The sequence below is a fragment of the Lygodium microphyllum genome, chromosome 19, assembly GCF_053477565.2.
Source record: "Lygodium microphyllum isolate KBCC chromosome 19, Lygodium_microphyllum_v1.1.10, whole genome shotgun sequence".
NCBI classification, from domain to species: domain Eukaryota; kingdom Viridiplantae; phylum Streptophyta; class Polypodiopsida; order Schizaeales; family Lygodiaceae; genus Lygodium; species Lygodium microphyllum.
In genome coordinates this window covers 14049630-14066837 of record NC_141153.1, presented here as the reverse complement: position 1 = coordinate 14066837, position 17208 = coordinate 14049630, and the positions used below count along the sequence as shown (strand labels likewise).

Here is a 17208-nt window from a genome sequence, read left to right as displayed (position 1 = left end):
GTAACAGTCCAACAAGGCTGGAAAATGCAGGCAGCTGTCCTCCTGGAGTGAAAGTGCAGGTGTGGCAGTCCCTCAGAGGGGCAGCAGCAGCAGCATATCAACTATGAGATGATGGCAATATATCTGGGCTGCAAAATCCAGCAGTGTGAAGCCCCCAGCAGTAGTGAATAACTCGGACAGCAGTGATTATGACATCTGTGGTCAGAATGGCAGGTCCACTAGGCGATGAGGATATATGATGGCGACAGAAGGCTGATTGTTGTTGGGCAGGGCTGTGACAAAACACAGTAATGGGAGATGTAGGTATTGGGATGGCTGCAGGAAAAGGTAGGAAATGATGGTTTCCTTACATGGCAACATCTGGCAAGGTGTGCTCTGCAAGGCTATTCCTATTCAAAGAGCATGTTGACTTTCCATTGAAGTTTGTTACTGTATTTTATCAGTTTGCTGATTTCTTGAATGAACTGGAGAAAGCCAGGATAATTACTCTATTAGAGGGACAGGTCAAAGGGACTCAACTTTATTGCTGAATATGTAAAGAATTATTCATCTACAGATAACAAAGACAATTGTACTACAAAACACTGACTAATAAAAGAACTTTGTAGGGTTAGGGTAACTCAGACAATGAACAAAGAAGATGAATGAAGAATGATGAATAAATAAAATGCTCATGATATAAACACACTATGCAGGGTGAATGCAAACCCTCAAACTCCCGTCTCTCTAGGATAGAGGAAAAGAGAGTGAGTTGGAGAGAGTACCATCCCCTGTACAGATCCCAAAACGTAGCAAACAGCCTCCAAAAGTGTACTGCAGCAGAAAGGCAGATCTGGAGAGTCTGGATCAGTGTTGAACAAGACTGGACAACTAGAACAGTGTGCAGCAGGCTGAAATCAGTCAGGATGATGTAGATGATAGTTGCTGTAGAAAAATTCAGCTGTTCTGATGACGTGGCGGACTGTAAGGACCTGCAGATCAGCAAAGGCAGCAATAAATGTTTGGTAAATGCAGGCAGCTGGAGGTGAATAGCAGCAAAATGCAACCTGTCTAGGTGGCAGCAAGCTGGAAAAACTGTTGCCAGCAGTAGGAGATGGTCTGGAACATAGTTGTTTTCAGACGCGTCTGAAATGACGTCTGTAAACGTCTGAAAAACAGACGTCTGAAAACCCCATATCAGACTTGACGTTTTTTTAAATTAAAAAATGTTGACGACTTTACACAAAAGCATACAGAATGTGGTCGCCTTTATTTGCCGACTCTTTCCCTGGATCCAGGCAGTCTGAAACACACACACCTGAGGCATCATGACTGAAAACGACTGAACTCAGCCTGAGGAACTCCACAAACTGTGGGAAACACAGCTCTCTACTTGGAAATACTGCTGCCTGACGTACTTAGTTGATGAGTAAATTTAATGAATGATGAAGATGATGAGTAGATTAGTTGATGACAGATGAATCATGAATCATGATATATGATGTGACTCTATTATGCAGTTTTCAGTTTTGCTTTTGGTTGTGTATATTTTTCTCATATTTTATAAGAATATGTTAAAAAATTAGGGTCACGTATGATTCAGGTCTAGGGTCTGAATCATACTCGTTTCATACTTTCATACGCGTTTGCGTTTGACGTTTGATTCACGTATGGAAAAACTATGGTTTGGAAGGAGGTGCCAACTGAAAGAAAGCAGCCTGGAACTGAGATATCTGCCAGAATGGGTGTAGATAGTAGAGAACAGGCACCAACAATCTGCAAAATACGATGGGCTGAGTTGTGGACAGTTTGTTTGTTTATAGATGAGTGGATCCTCCCAAAATAGGGTTTGGCTTATGAGACATATACACACTCTAGGAACACATTTTTATAAAATTAAAGCTTGGTAATAATAGAGTTTTGGGGCTGTAATAAAGAGCTAATTGCTTTATAATGCATTTTTAATTCAATTTCCCCCCTCGGGCCCAAAACGAGAACCAAGAAGGGACTATAAACATAGCTCAAGCCCATAATCACTCTAAGGCATCCCACCCCAAAGTAGCTAGGGCATTGGATGATAAAGGTTGCAAGTCAGCTACCAAGACTATAGAGGCAATGATTACCTTACAATGGGGGCCCAAGGGTCACCCTAGAGAGGTCAAGGCATCTAACAAAGGGTGCTCGTTGGTTGCCTAGTGGCCTATTAGGACATACAAAGACAGATGGAACCACTTTGAACTTTTTGTTTTGAGTTTGATTGAATGTCTTTGTCCTATCAAGCATTTGTGCCCCAAGGGAAAATGAAAGGGGTGGTCAGATCCAACACACCATAAAACAGACAAGCTATCACGATCACCCTTGGGTGTCGGTGATAGAAAAAAGTATGCGGACTATGTATGTAAAGTGCCATAGAAACTACCTAGGGAGATTGTTATGTGAGTTGCCATCCACGAATATGGTGGATTTAGAGTTGACCACTCTTTGACTGAAAAGGGATAAATATGTAATGGAATGCTAATGCATGGGGTAATGCAATAGGTCATGCTCAAGAAAAATGCTATGCAATGATGCCACTTGGACAATGTCCTCGTAGGGGAATTGTTCACTTGTTCAAGCACCCTTTTACAATCATAATCATCTTGATGATATAGATAATGATATGAAGTACAATAGTAATGTCCATGAAGCGAAAGTAATCATTCATATAAACACCAAGAGAAGAGAATCGCCCCCTCTCACCATGAGATGGTGGAAGATACAGTTGTCTTTGTACGTTGTATGGACCAGTCGGTTCCATACGGTCTGTATCATACCATACCATAAGTATCCATACCAATTTGCATAAAAAAAAGGCTAATTTTTTCCATGCAGGATAGACCACTTTGTATCTTCCAACTTTCGAGCCTTATGCTTATTATCATAATTCCAAGTCTCTCTCTCTCTCTCTCTCTCTCTCTCTCGCTCTTTTCACACACACACACACACACACACACACCACATACTACACACAGAGTACACACATACATACAAGAATAAAGTCTCTCTCTCTCTCTCTCTCTCTCTCTCTCTCTCTCTCTATCCACTCTATACTTTTCTCTCTTCTATAGGATGTATGAAGTATCATGCATCCAATCCCATTTGTCTACTTCTAGCATGTTACACATGAGGTTTTGGCTTGTTACCTCGTGTATTCATCTTATAAGCTTTGGTGGCATTGCTACTTTGGCAGTAAACATGTATTCTATCATTTGAAGTCTAAAATAACTAAGTTGATTTTTTTTTTTCATACTAATATCACACCATACCTTATAAAATCTTAAGGCACCAATTAGTATTGTATTTTATCATACTATATCGTATCGTACCTTTCGTACTAGACAACTATGGTGGAAGGAGAAGTACCCCCTTTTTCCCCAAGATGTTGATGTCTATGGGGGAAAGGAGAAGCACCCAAAGAAGAAGGCTAAATTGCATGTCCAAGTGAAAACATATGAAATGAATGGCCTCCAAGGTCACCTCAAGGAAGGTAAGAATTTAACCTAAAGAGGAGAAAACTCATAGAGACAAGGGATGCCCGTTCCGGCACTTAGGAATGGATTAATGTGTTATGGGAGGATTGAACCCATGAAATTAGCAAAACGTTCCAGCCCGTTCCCTACCCTGTTTCTGTTAGCAGTCATGTTTGTCATGCCTTGTCATCTCCTGCCTGTGAGCCTCAGTCTGAGTCAGACGAGGACTTTAGGAGCTCTGACTTGTCTATCACTTGTTTTGATGGAGGAGGTAGCTCATTCTAGAGCACTCGGTTTATTGCATTTCAGTGCATTTTCTCCTCCAGTTCGGATTTTATGTGCATTTCCTGGGGCAGTTTCTGCATTCTTCAGCCTGCCTCACCTGCCGGACATTGTCCACCCTTTCCAGGATTTTTCTGAGCATTCCTGGCATTTTTACCAGCATTAAATGCTGGTCGGATCAGCATTAAATGCTGGTCGGACATATTTATGGCCTCAAATTTCAGGTCGGCTAGTTTTTGGGTTTTTTGGCTATTTATAGCCATTTCCCACTCGGCAGTCAGTTGTATTATCATCTTCCCTCCTTTGGCAGGTGCACACTCCGACTCTGTCATCTTTCTCCGTCTTCGGTGCTGCCGTCATCATCAGCCTGATCTGGTGCCCTCACTGATGCTTCGGGCTACGTGCAGGAGCTGATTAGTCCACAGTTGTGTATTCAGCATTCATTTCAGTCAGTGCAGTTTTTCTTCCTTCATTTTTTGCTCTCTCTCTCTCCTCCTCTGTGTTCGTGTTCTTCTTCCGTTGCGCACTCTCACATGGTATCATCGCCTGACTGAGAGCACGGAGGACCTAACCTTGTGGAGAGATACCTCACCCCTCTTCCTCTGCTGTCGCCTCATCTCCAACTGCCAAGGCGGCCCCTCCAGGTGGCCATTCTTCTTGCGTTTACTGCAGACGACTACTCCCGAGGCTGCCACGTCATCAAACGAGATGTCTTTTCATTAGTTTACAGGCTTTGATGACTTAGATGATGAGCTTTTGTCTCGACACTCATCTGAACGGAGGCGTGATTTCTATCACGAGGACCGTCGTCTGGAGTCTATTCCTCTTTCCCGTCCCCCTTCTATTCATGTATCTCGGCCATCCCCTTCCAGTGGGCCGAAAATGCAGCCTTTGGTACCCCCTGTACAGGTACCCGTACTTTCTCAATTGCCCAAAGAGGACCGGTTGGATGGCTCCAACTTTTCTCTATGGGCTTGCAAGGTGGAGTGTATCTTGGACTCCTTCGATCTTTGGGAGCTTGTTTCTGTTCCTATTCCCCGGCCTAAGGTGGATCCCGCAGATGGGACATCTATGGATCGTGCAACCTTATGGGATCGGCTTAATTCTAGAGCCAGATCTTTTCTCTTTCTGAGTTTGCAGGATTCTGTCCTTGTTCATGTTCACAGGTTGAAGACTGCAGCAGACGTGTGGAGAAAGCTCGCGTCTCTCTATCAACAGAAGACGTTTGCCCCCACCGGATATCTCTCGAAAAGAAGTTGCGGATGCTCGCTATTGATGATAGTCCTTCCATGAAGGACCACATCAACAGATTACAGGATATGAGGGATGAGCTTGCATCCCTCGGTCGGACGATATCTTCTGAAGACATGGCTATGATTCTTTTGACTCAGCTGCCATCGCCTCGGTTTGATGTCTTCTACACCAGCCTTCTTACATCGAGGACCCGCGAGAAGCTTCTATGGGGGGAGCTATCCCCGCTTGTCTTGGAGCGTGATGAGCTACTCAAAGAGGTCAGTGCTAGTGGATCCGACTCCACTAGAGCCTTTGTTGCAGGTTCGGGAGGACAGAAGAAGAAGAAGACGAAGTCAAAGGCTACAAAGAAGGACAGTTCTTCAGGCTCTGACTCAGATTCAGAGAGACCAAAGTGCCCACACTGTGGGAAAGGGACACATCCCGAGGAGAAATGCTGGACGAAGTACCCTCACCTTCGTTCGGGAGCGAAGGGTGGATGTACATCGGAGCCTTCTTCTACCTCTACACCAGCTGTTACCCATGAGTCAGTGTTCCTTCATATCCATGCTTTGGAGGAGGATCCTTCTTTCGTGGCTGCAGTGTCTTCTGCGCAGCCTTGGTTAGTGGACAGTGGTGCTTCGAGTCATATGACTCCCCGAGGTGATTTGTTACAGGATCTCCGTCCATCAGAGGGTTCAGTCCCTGTTGGTGACATTTTATCGGTGCCTATTAGTGGTGTTGGCACATTGTCTTTGTTTACCGACCGACCTTCGAGCTCCTTTTCACAAGTCCTACATGTTCCAGATTTGGGCCTTCCCCTCCTCTCAGTTTATGGCCTTACGAGGCTTGGCACACGAGTGATCTTCACCGAGCATGCCGTTGTTATTGAGGATTCTTTTACAAGAGCTGTCTTATCTACAGGTTGGCAGGAGAGCGGGCTTTACAGGCTCCATTCCCCTTCTTTGATGCAGGGTCCTCCGAGGCAGTCTATTGCTACACCCGTTCCCGCTTGTGCACCTTCTATTCCATAGGTTCCTTCCCATCCCCCACCCTCTCCTCCGGTGGTTCCCTCGTACCTCCCATCCCTTTCAGAGGGGGACGATCTCGGTGATGTGGCTGTGGATTTCCTGGCCCCTACTGTTTTAGGGGGGGCTTCCCAGGATCGCGAGGAGTTTCTTCAGCAGCAGTCTACATCGACGGACTTCATCGACCTTGGCATTCCTCTTGCCACCCCAGGATCCGTTTCTCCCTTGGCCTTCTGCCACATCCAGGATCTGAGAGGGGGTGTTAGCAGTCATGTTTGTCATGCCTTGTCATCTCTTGCCTGTGAGCTTCAGTCTGAGTCAGACGAGGACTTTAGGAGCTGTGACTTGTCTATCACTTGTTTTGATGGAGGAGGTAGCTCATTCTAGAGCACTCAGTTTATTGCATTTCAGTGCATTTTCTCCTCCAGTCGGGATTTTATGTGCATTTCCCGGGGCAGTTTTTGCATTCTTCAGCTTGCCTCACCTGCCGGACATTGTCCACCCTTTCCGGGATTTTTCTGAGCATTCCTGGCATTTTTACCAGCATTAAATGCTGGTCGGATCAGCATTAAATGCTGGTCGGACATATTTATGGCCTCAAATTTCAGGTCGGCTAGTTTTTGGGTTTTTTGGCTATTTATAGCCATTTCCCACTTGGCAGTCAGTTGTTTTATCATCTTCCCTCCTTCTTTGGCAGGTGCACACTCCGACTCCGTCATCTTCCTCCGTCTTCGGTGCTGCCGTCATCATCAGCCTGATCTGGTGCTCTCACTGACGCTTCCGGCTGCGTGCAGGGGCTGATCAGTCCACAGTTGTGTATTCAGGATTCATTTCAGTTAGTGCAGATTTTCTTCCTTCATTTTCTGCTCTCTCTCTCTCCTCCTCTGTGTTCGTGTTCTTCTTCTGTTCCGCATTCTCACAGTTTCAGCCCATTCGGTCTAGTTCCTTGGCCATTCCTTGGCCGTTTCCTGTTTGGAACGGCCATTCCAGCGTGGCAATATTTTTTTAAAATAAAAAATTTAAAATGTACATTTTCTAGCTCATTGTGCGTCTGCGATCTCCTACTTGTCGTCCGTGTGTCCTCTGTCGCCTGTGATCTCTTGCATCCCCCGCGTGCGATCTCCTGCCTGTTGTCTGCTTGTCTGTCGTCCACGATCTCCCTGTCCACTGTCAATGCTGAAGGTGCAGCCACTAGTGTGCTGCAGGACCTGGCTGCAGGCAGCCCACCCCTCTCTCTCTCTCTCTCTCATTGTTCAAACTCTCTCTCGCAACTCTCTCGTGCGCACTCACTTCAGCCTTCCTCTCATCTCATTGCCAAGCCTTGTAGGCTCTCGTGAGCTAGTGCGGACTAAGAGGTTCACACATGACTTGGCGCATCATCAACAATCAATTTCAGCTTTTCTAAATTCCAAGGTGTCTACTAACCATGCACATTGCTTTCAATTTTATTAAAAAATTTGTGTAAATTGTAGTAATGTTGGGGCATTATGGACAAATTTTGCACGTATGGAGTGTGGGACCCGAAATGTCCCCTTACTGATTACTCCAAATCCCTCCCAATGTCACAAATTGGACGATTGCCCCAAATCGTCCCAATTATCCCAAATTTCTCGATGGTCCCAAATTTAAAGTGTTTACAATTGAGGTCTGAATTGCGCCCAAACTTGGGGCATTTGGGATCTGAAATTGCCCTCAAATTTGGGGCATTTCAGGTCAATCTTTGCCCCAAATTTAGGGGGTGATCAGTAGGGATTTGCCCCAATTGAAAGCATCTATGATTCAGGCTGCAATCTCCCGCAGATTTGGGGCATTTTGGATCAGTTGTTGCCACAAAATTTGGGGCTTTCTCAACAAGGAGTGGGGCCCAAATTTGGCTTCAATGTCCCCAAATTTGGGGTATTTGGATCCCAGGATTTGAAAGAGCCCCCAAATTTGGGTCATTTTGAATCAGTAATTGCACCAAATTTGGGAGCTGAAAATGCCCCAAAATTTGGGGCATTTTCAGCCAAGGAATGCAGGCTGGAATGCCCCAAATTTGGGGCATTTTCAGTAAAAGGAATGCATGCTGAAGTAGCACCAAAGTTTGGGCATTTTAGCAAACACATGCACGTTGAAATTTTGGCTGCAAATTTCTGCAATTTCATTGAACTTTACTGATTATTTATCACTTTTATATAGATGGCAGCATTCACATCTATGGGATCTTCATCATCCTTTGCAGGTACTTCATCAACAAGTGGACAAAGTCGAAGCACTACTTGGTCATGGTGGGATGACGTAGATGTAGGGGTGCCATTGAGAGGTGGAGGGGCTCGCCCTTGGAAATGCAAACTTTGCTCTTATACTCATACTAGTGGGGCTGATAATTTGATAGCCCATCTTCTACATGAGGAGGGGAAAGAGGTGCATTTTTGCACCAATGTATCAGTTGAGAAAAGGCAAGAGTTACTTGACCACATAGCCACTTCTATTGGGAATTCACTTATGGATTCAACATTGCACACTTCATGGGAACCAAAGAAAAAAGAGGAAATAGATGCAATAGTGGCACACGTTTTCTACCATGACCATATTGCATTCAAATCAGCCAGGTTACTTTATTTTTTAAATATGGTGACAAAGATTGTAGAGTATGGATCCACATATAAGCCCTCTTCATAAAAAACTATTAGGACTACATTGCTTCAAGAAGAGAAAGTAGCCATAGAGATTGTAACAACAAATATTCGTAATCAATGGGCAAGAAATGGAGAGACATTGATAGTAGATGGATGGAGTGACACACGCCATAGGTCCATATATGGTGTTGTCGCATATTCTTGTGGGGATGTATACTTCATTGGTAGTTATGATGCTTCAAAGACTGGAAAGAGTGCAGATGTATTGGTATCTGAGTGGTGCGAGGCAGTGCAGGCTGTTGGGGCAGAAAATGTAGTGTAGTTTGTGGCAGATAGTGAACCTACAAACAGGGCAGCAAGAAACATTTTAATGGCAACGTATCCACATATCAACTTTAGTCCATGCAGCATGGCGCATTGCTTGAATAACTTGTTGAAGGATATTGTGGAGACTTGCCATGGATTGCATCTCTTGTTGCAAAGGGCAACAAGGTTTTCACATTTATATGTAATTATCAGTACTGCATGTTGAGTTTCATAAGAGAAGTGAAAAAGAACTTCTCAAATACTCAGGAACACGATTTACATATAACTTTCTTATGCTTGGTTGATTGCACTACTACAAAGGTGCAATTAGGGAGCTATTTGGCTGGTGATGAGTATGAAAATTGGAGTGGGGCTACCATTGCTATTGCTGTGTTATGTAATGCATATGTCTTTGATAGAGATTTTTGGGATGAGGTGAATTGCACCAACCAAATGGTTGATCCTATCATGCACATGTTGAGGTTTGCAGATGGTATGGATCCATACATTGGGAAGATCTATGAAGGTATGGATCGCATGATTGAGAAGTTGGAGAGTTTGAAATCAAATGCAGATAGGTATAAGCAGATCAAGGAGTTATACATTAGTAGATGGAATGAGAATGACTCACCTATGCATGTTGCAGCATATGTGCTTGATCCTGAGTTTCAAGGGAAGATGCAAGAAAGAGACCTTAAGGTGGTTAAGGCTTGGAACACATTGCTTGCAAGGCTTTATCCTAGCTGGGAAATGCAACATAAATTTAAAAATCAGCTCTTTGTGTATTGACAAACATTAGAGATGTTTGGTGCAGAGGATGCACTAGAGGATAGAACAAATATTGGGGCTGCTTTATGGTGGGTGGACTATAGGGCAGAAGCTCTAGAGTTGCAAAGTTTGGCTATTCGTATTCTTAGCCAAACAATTAGCTCTTCTTGTTTAGAGTAACTATCGAGCTCATTCAATCATATTCACTCAAAGAAGAGAAATTGTCTTGGTATCATGAGAATCTGTATTTTTGAAATCTCACTTAACATGTGGATTAATTTTTAATCACATGGTTAAGTAAATGTTGCACATGTGAGGTGTAACTAGGGTTAGAGTAAATTTACGAGCCCAAGACCCGAGGAAATCACAGGATGTCAAAGGCAAAAGTTGCTATAAGTTATTCCGCACAGGTACTTGGTGGTATCTGGTGCTAGTTGTTGGTCTAGGTCATTCATTTGGCCACGAGTGTTAGTTAGTGACACTAGAGAAGTGGTGTTTAATGGTACTTAATGCCAATCTGATGGACAAAGATGGCGCAGAGATAGTCGGGAGTGAAAGATGCCTAGCCAATTTAATTATTGGTCAGTCAGATTATTTTTTAAGGCATTGAAATAATTATTAGATTAATTTTCAGTATTAAAGACTGAATATTAATACTTAATTATGGATAATGCTAGGAAAACCATTTGGGAAGGCTGCTACTTGTCGAAAATGCCCATGCAAGACTGAAAAACGTCTTTAGAGACTGAAGAGAGGCATTTTTAGTGTATTCAGCCTGCAAGAGAGAGGGAGGAGATGCTGCTGGTTTGATTTGCAGCCATTGGAGGACCTTTTGAGGCAGCCAAGGGCAGGAGAAGACCAATCATTAGCAGGTGACAGCATCTACAGGCTGTTGAGATAGGGCATCAACAATAAATGATTGATTTTTTTCAGTTCTTTGCATCTACAAGTTGTTGTGGCAGGACAACAACTACATTTGACTGATTTTCAGTCATTCTTCGCGACCGACAATACTCTAAATTTTCTCTCTCTACAGCTTTTTCTCTCATCTCCCAGCCATTTCACAGCCTTGCTCCAAAGATCTCAACATTTGGACCCTTGGAGGTTGAGAAATTTCAGATTTCTCTACTGTAAACCCTAATTTGTAGCAGAAATTAGGGTTTAGCAATAGCCTCGGGAAGCGTGCCAGAAATGGGAAGTTCCAATACTTGGGTTCAATAGGGCTGAAGCTGTTTTTAGCCTATTCAAGTGGAGGGACCAGCAAATAATTGAACTTGGGGCATTTTCCATCTCCATCAAAGTGGGTCAAGGCCAATTGATTGCTCGAATCAAGGGGCAAATTATATTAAAGACTTGCTAGTCATTTTGAACAGAAAGGGGAGGTGGAATGCCGAAAGGAATTGGGAGAATCTCATTGTATATGAACTTCTTCTTCAATTAAGTTAAATAAATACCAAAAGGGGTACTAGTTTTGGGGCCAATAGGGTGTCCAATGTCCAAGATTATATGGTAAAGTGTGCATTTCAATTTTGTAAATTTGTTGATTGTTGTAAATAGTGCTTAATCAGGTTATTTACCACCCAATCCAAGGAGGAAGGCTGGTTACATGGTTCCATTGCCGGGATACCACTCAATCCCTTGATTTAGTGGGGCCCAAGACACCTGATTGCAAGTCAAAGCTTTATGCTAGTGCTGATTTTTACTCTCAGTTGAGAAATTACCGGAATATGTCTTTATACAGTGAGATGGACTAAAGCAATGATCATGCCTTTTAGTATGAACATTCACATGTGAATAAAGGAAACGCAATGCGTGACCTCGAACAAGGCTCAGACCATGGACAACAAGCTGAAAATGTTGTTGTTGGGCAAGATGCACGGCCTTCAAGGCATAAGGAGGCCGATGACCAACAAAATGAAGAGGAATTTGATGACAAGTGGAAGAATTGGATGAGGACATAAGCAATTCTCTTTGTTGAATTGGCAAAGGATTCTCAATTTACCCTATTTTTGAATGCTCTAAAGAAGGATAGCAAAGGCAAGAAGAAAAAGACGCCTTCTATACCTTCGGGACAACAAGATGCACTGAAGATAATGCCAAACCCTTCATTTGAAGCTCCCAAAGATGCTAATGAAATAAAACAGTTGGTACCTACAGGGCAAGGAATGCAAATGCAAGGCCATCATGGAAGTGCCAATCCAATGGATTTTGGATAGCCGGGCATGTATGCTATAATGGGGCAGCCAGGATATTTTGGTGGAAGCACGATTTTTCATACTATGGTTGGACAATGACCATATACGGGAATGTATGACACAAATCCCTAGGGTATGCAGCAACCGGCGCATGGTGTGCAAGGTCCAATGTATTCGAGTATGGTTGGAAATATGCAAAACCCTATGTATGGCAGCATTGGCTTGATACTTGGGGCACAAAGTAGCATGTTTGGTATTGCATTTGCACCCCCGAATGCTTATGGGGCTCAAGGAATGAATGATGGTTATGCAAGTGCTCTGTTTGGCATTGGTTTTGATGTAAATTTTGCAAATGCATCCTTTTTGTAGCAGTCAAGTGTATGACAACTTGATGCCCAAAGGGGCAGCAAAAGAAAAGCGAATTCTTCTTGTATGAAATCCACTTTTTGGAGCATATTGTATCGGTTGATATTTGTATGGACCTTGCTAAGGTTGAGGCAATACGATCATGACCACCTTTGAGGAATGTGCACGAGATCCGTAGCTTCTTGGGTTTATGTTTTTACTATAGGAAGTATTTTTACGGGTTTGCTGAAATTGCATTCCCATTGTATGCCTTGTAGATGAAGGATGTGCCATTTAGATGGACAGTATTGGAAATTTCAGCATTTGAAAAGTTGAAGGAAAAGATGACTTCAGATCCTGTGCTTCTGTTGCATGATCTAAGGAAGTCATTAATAGTTCAATGTGATGCATGTGGTAACAGCATTGGGGTTGTTCTTATGCAAGACAGCCGAGTTGTGGCTTATGAGAGCCGAATTCTCCACGGTGCAAAAAAGAATTTGCAGGTTATGAGAAAGAGCTCTTGGCTATAATTCATGCACGTTCTACGTGGAAACATTATTTGTTGGGGGCCTTGTAGAAGAAGGATGTGCCATTTAGATGGACATGATTGGAAATTTCAGCATTTGAAAAGCTGAAGGAAAAGATGACTTCGGATCCTGTGCTTCTGTTGCATGATCTAAGGAAGTCATTAATAGTTCAATGTGATGCATGTGCTAACAGCATTGGGGTTGTTCTTATGCAAGACGGCCGAGTTGTGGCTTATGAGAGCCGAATTTTCCACGGTGCAAAAAAGAATTTGCAGGTTTATGAGAAAGAGCTCTTGGCTGTAACTCATGCACTGTCTACGTGGAAACATTATTTGTTGGGGGCTGATTTTACAATGTGGACAAACCATCAAACTTTGAGGTATTTTTTGACGCAGACAAAGTTGTCAGAGAAGCATATGAGATGGGCAAATTTTCTCTCTATGTTTCATTTTCAGATTGTACATATTGATGGTAAAAATAATGTTGTGGCTAATGCACTATCACGTAGCCACAAATTTCAGCTGTCAACATGGTTTATCACACTGAGTTGGATGCTATGAAAGAGCAATATGTTATTGATTTGGACTTTGCTAATGTTTATGATCAACTTTGGAATGGTCAAAGGCATGGACACTTTGTACTAAGAGATGGATTTCTGATGATGCATGGACGACTGTGTATCACAAAGTAGTTAAGGCCTAGAGTTATCACTGAAAGTCATGCTCATTCGTATGCAGGATATAGAGGTATTGATGCTACGGTCAAGGCAGTGGAGCATTTCTTTTATTGGCAAACTTTCAGGCATGATATAGAATAGTTTGTTAAGTCATGCATCATATGCCAGAAGGTGATAGGCAAAAGATGCCGGGTTTGTTGCAGCCCTTGCCTATTCCAAATAGGTCATGGCAGAGCATTGCAATGGACTTTATTTTTGAGCTTCCTAAGACATCTACTAGGAATGATGGGATATGGACTATCATTTGTAGGTTTAGCAAACAAGCCCATACCTTTCCGGTGAGGAAGAAAATAAAGGCTGATCATATGACACGATTGTTTTTGCAGCACATCTTTAAGTACCATGGTATGCAAGAGTCAATCATTAGTGATCGAGACCCCGGATGACAAATTTATTTTGGAAGGGGTTGTTTGAGAATATGGGTAGCACGCTGAAATTCTCATCATCCTTCCATCCATAGACAGATAGTGAGTCTGAGGAAGGAAATTCCACAGTGTTAGATCTTTTAACGTGCTATGTTTCAGACCACAAGACACAGTGGGAGTAGTATTTGCCCTTGGTTGAGTTTGCTTACAACAACACAGTGCATAGTTCTATGGGCAAAGCTCCATTTGAGGTGGTTGAGGGTTGCAAGAAGGTACCACCTATTCTGCAAACTAAGGATAAGATCTTTGAGGCTGATCGTTATGTGGAAAAGTTCTATGGGCAAAGCTCCATTTGAGGTGGTTGAGGATTGCAAGAAGGTATTACCTATTCTGCAAACTAAGGATAAGATCTTTGAGGCTGATCGTTATGTGGAAAACTTGGATGTAGCCTATGCAAAGATAAAATATGCACTTCAGAGATCGCAAGAAAAGCAAAAGAGGGCAGCTGATCGCCATAGACGTGCTTTGGAGTTTGTAGAGGGTGATTATGTATTGTTGCGTTTTGAGAAGGTGAGGCTGAAAAAGATAAAAGAAAGAGAAAGATTGTATCCGAAGTTGAGTATGAGATACTATGGGCCCTTCCAGGTGTTGCAGAAGATCAACGATGTGACATATCGAGTGAAATTACCTTCACATGGGTGGATACACAATGCCTTTCATGTCAGTTTGTTGAGGTCTTTTCATGGTGATGCGCTAGAGGATGTCTGCTGAAATTCAGCCTGAGGTTGAGGAGTTGGATGAGATTTTGGTATCTAAGCAGATTTCCTCATGTGAGAAAAGAGGTCAAAGGTAAAGTTTCCAGGAGATACTAGGTGAAATTTCAGAATTATTCACCAATGGATGCCAAATGGATGGAAGAGAATGACTTGGCAGACCATCCTCAGTTGTTGCAGCTTTACCTAGATGCCTTTTAGCTAGAGCCCACTTTAGTTTAGGCTCTGTCAGGTTTAGCCGGATCAAAGTATTGCCGGATGCTCAAGGGGGAGGTAGCACTTTCACTTCTCCAATTATGGAGAGCTCTCGTATGTAGTGGATCTCGGATGTATTCAGCATGCATCCAAGGTACTGGGTTGACAGTATGTTTGCCATGAGGTCACTACTTAGTGTACTAGTCACTATGAGATGTTTGTAGATGAGTATGAGTTTCACTAGGCACTGGAACTATACTTTTGCATCAGCTTATGATCAATTTAGCATGGATTTTGTCTTAATTTTGAGACAAAAATTCTGATATGTTTCAGCTCAGTTTTTGATTAGCTTGAGAACCATTTATGGTTACTTTTTGGATCAGTTTTACATTGATTGTTGGTCAGTTATTGCAATGAGTTTGTGATAAGTTTGGGGTCACATTTGCAGCAGTTTGTGATCAGTTCTTAGATCAGCAATTGATTAGCTTATGATTAGATTATGCTTAGTTTTCAGTGGTTTACATCTAGTTTCATGAACAATAGCATATGTTATGATGCCATTGATGTTTTAGCCATGGTTTATGCTTGGTTATGCTATGCTATGGTTTGGTTTGAGCTCATGAGAAATAGACATGTCACATGATAATCTGACATTGTTTTTTTTTATAAGATTCTTTGTGAGTCTTATGGTATGTAATGATTGGCTAGTAATTTTTAGCATGTGTTGGGCATATGGAATGGTTGAGCAACAGTGCACAATGTTGTGTTAACTATGATGCCTTGTGGAAATTCCAATCCACTATTTTGCTTTTGATGCACTTGGCAGTGCATCAAAAGCAAAATAGTAGATTGTAAGGATTTTAAGAGGGAGGACTATTATGAGGACATGTATTTTTGAAACCTCACTTAACGTGTGAATAAATTTTGAATCACATGGTTAAGTAAATGTTGCGCATGTGAGGTATAACTGGGGTTAGAGTAAATTTACGAGTCTAGGACCCGAGCAAATCACAGAATGTCAAAGACAAAAGTTGCTATAAGTTATGTCGCATAGGTACTTGGTATTTGGTGCCAGTTGTTGGCCTAGGTCATTCATTTGGCCATAAGTGTTAGTTGGTGACACTACAGAAGTGGTGTTTAATGGTACCTAACGCCAATCTGATGGTCAAATATGGCGCAAAGACACTCGGGAGTAAAAGATACCTAGCCAATTTAATTATTGGCCAGTCAAATTATTTTTCAGGGCACCGAAATAATTATTAGATTAATTTTCAGTATCTAAGGACTGAATATTAATATTTTATTATGGATAATGCTGGGAAAACCATTTGGGAAGGCCGCCACTTATAAAAAATGCCCATGCAAGACTGAAGAACGTCTTTAGAGACTGGAAAGAGGAATTTTTAGTGTATTCAGTCTGCAAGAGAGAGGGAGGAGATGCTGCTGGTCTGATTTGCAGCCATTGGAGAACCTTTTGAGATAGCCAAGGGCAGGAGAAGACCAATCGATATCAAGTGACAGTATCTACATACTGTTGAGACAAGGCAACAATAGTAAATGATTGATTTTCTTCAGTTCTTTGCATCTACAAGCTGTTGTGGCAAGACAATAGCTACATTTGACCGATTTTCAGTCATTCTTCGCGACCGACAAGACTCTAAATTTTATCTCTCTACAGCTTTTTCTCTCATCTCCCAGCCATTTCACAGTCTTGCTCCAAAGATCTCAGCATTTGGACCCTTAGAGGCTGAGAAATTTTAGATTTCTCTGCTGTAAACCCTAATTTGTTGGAGAAATTAGGGTTAAGCAACAGTCTCAGTAAGCGTGCCAAAAATTGGAAGCTCCAAGACTTGGATTCAATAGGGTTGAAGCTGTTTTTAGCCTATTCAAGTGGAGAGACCAGCAAATAATTGAATTTGGGACATTTTCCATCTCCATCAAAGCGGGTGAAGCCCAATTGATTGCCTGAATCAAGGGGCAAATTAGATTAAATAATTGCTGGTCATTTTGATCAAAAAGGGGAGTTGGAATACCGAAAGGGATTAGAATCTCATTGTACATGAACTTCTTCTTCAATTAAGTTAAATGAATACCGAAAGGGGCACCAGTTTTGGGGCCAACAGGGTGTCCAATGCCCAAGATTATATGGTAAAGTGTGCATTTTAGTTTTGTGAATTTGTTAATTGTTGTAAATAGTGCTTAATCAGGTTATTTACCGCCCTATCGGAGGAGGAAGGTTGGTTACACTTGGTATAATGAAGACGAATGACCTAATTTATGTGAGCTCCAATCTTCGCTTGTTAGCTCGTACATCAGTTGCAAAGGCTGCATCTTTTATACGTTGCAAAAAGA

General features: G+C 42.4%; 1 protein-coding gene across 6 annotated transcripts in view; it reads left to right on the top strand.

Annotated features, from left to right (window-relative positions):
• LOC148019583 (3-hydroxyisobutyryl-CoA hydrolase 1-like) overlaps positions 1–17208 on the top strand; it is a 180500-nt gene that overhangs the window by 25426 nt on the left and 137866 nt on the right. The window lies entirely within an intron of this gene.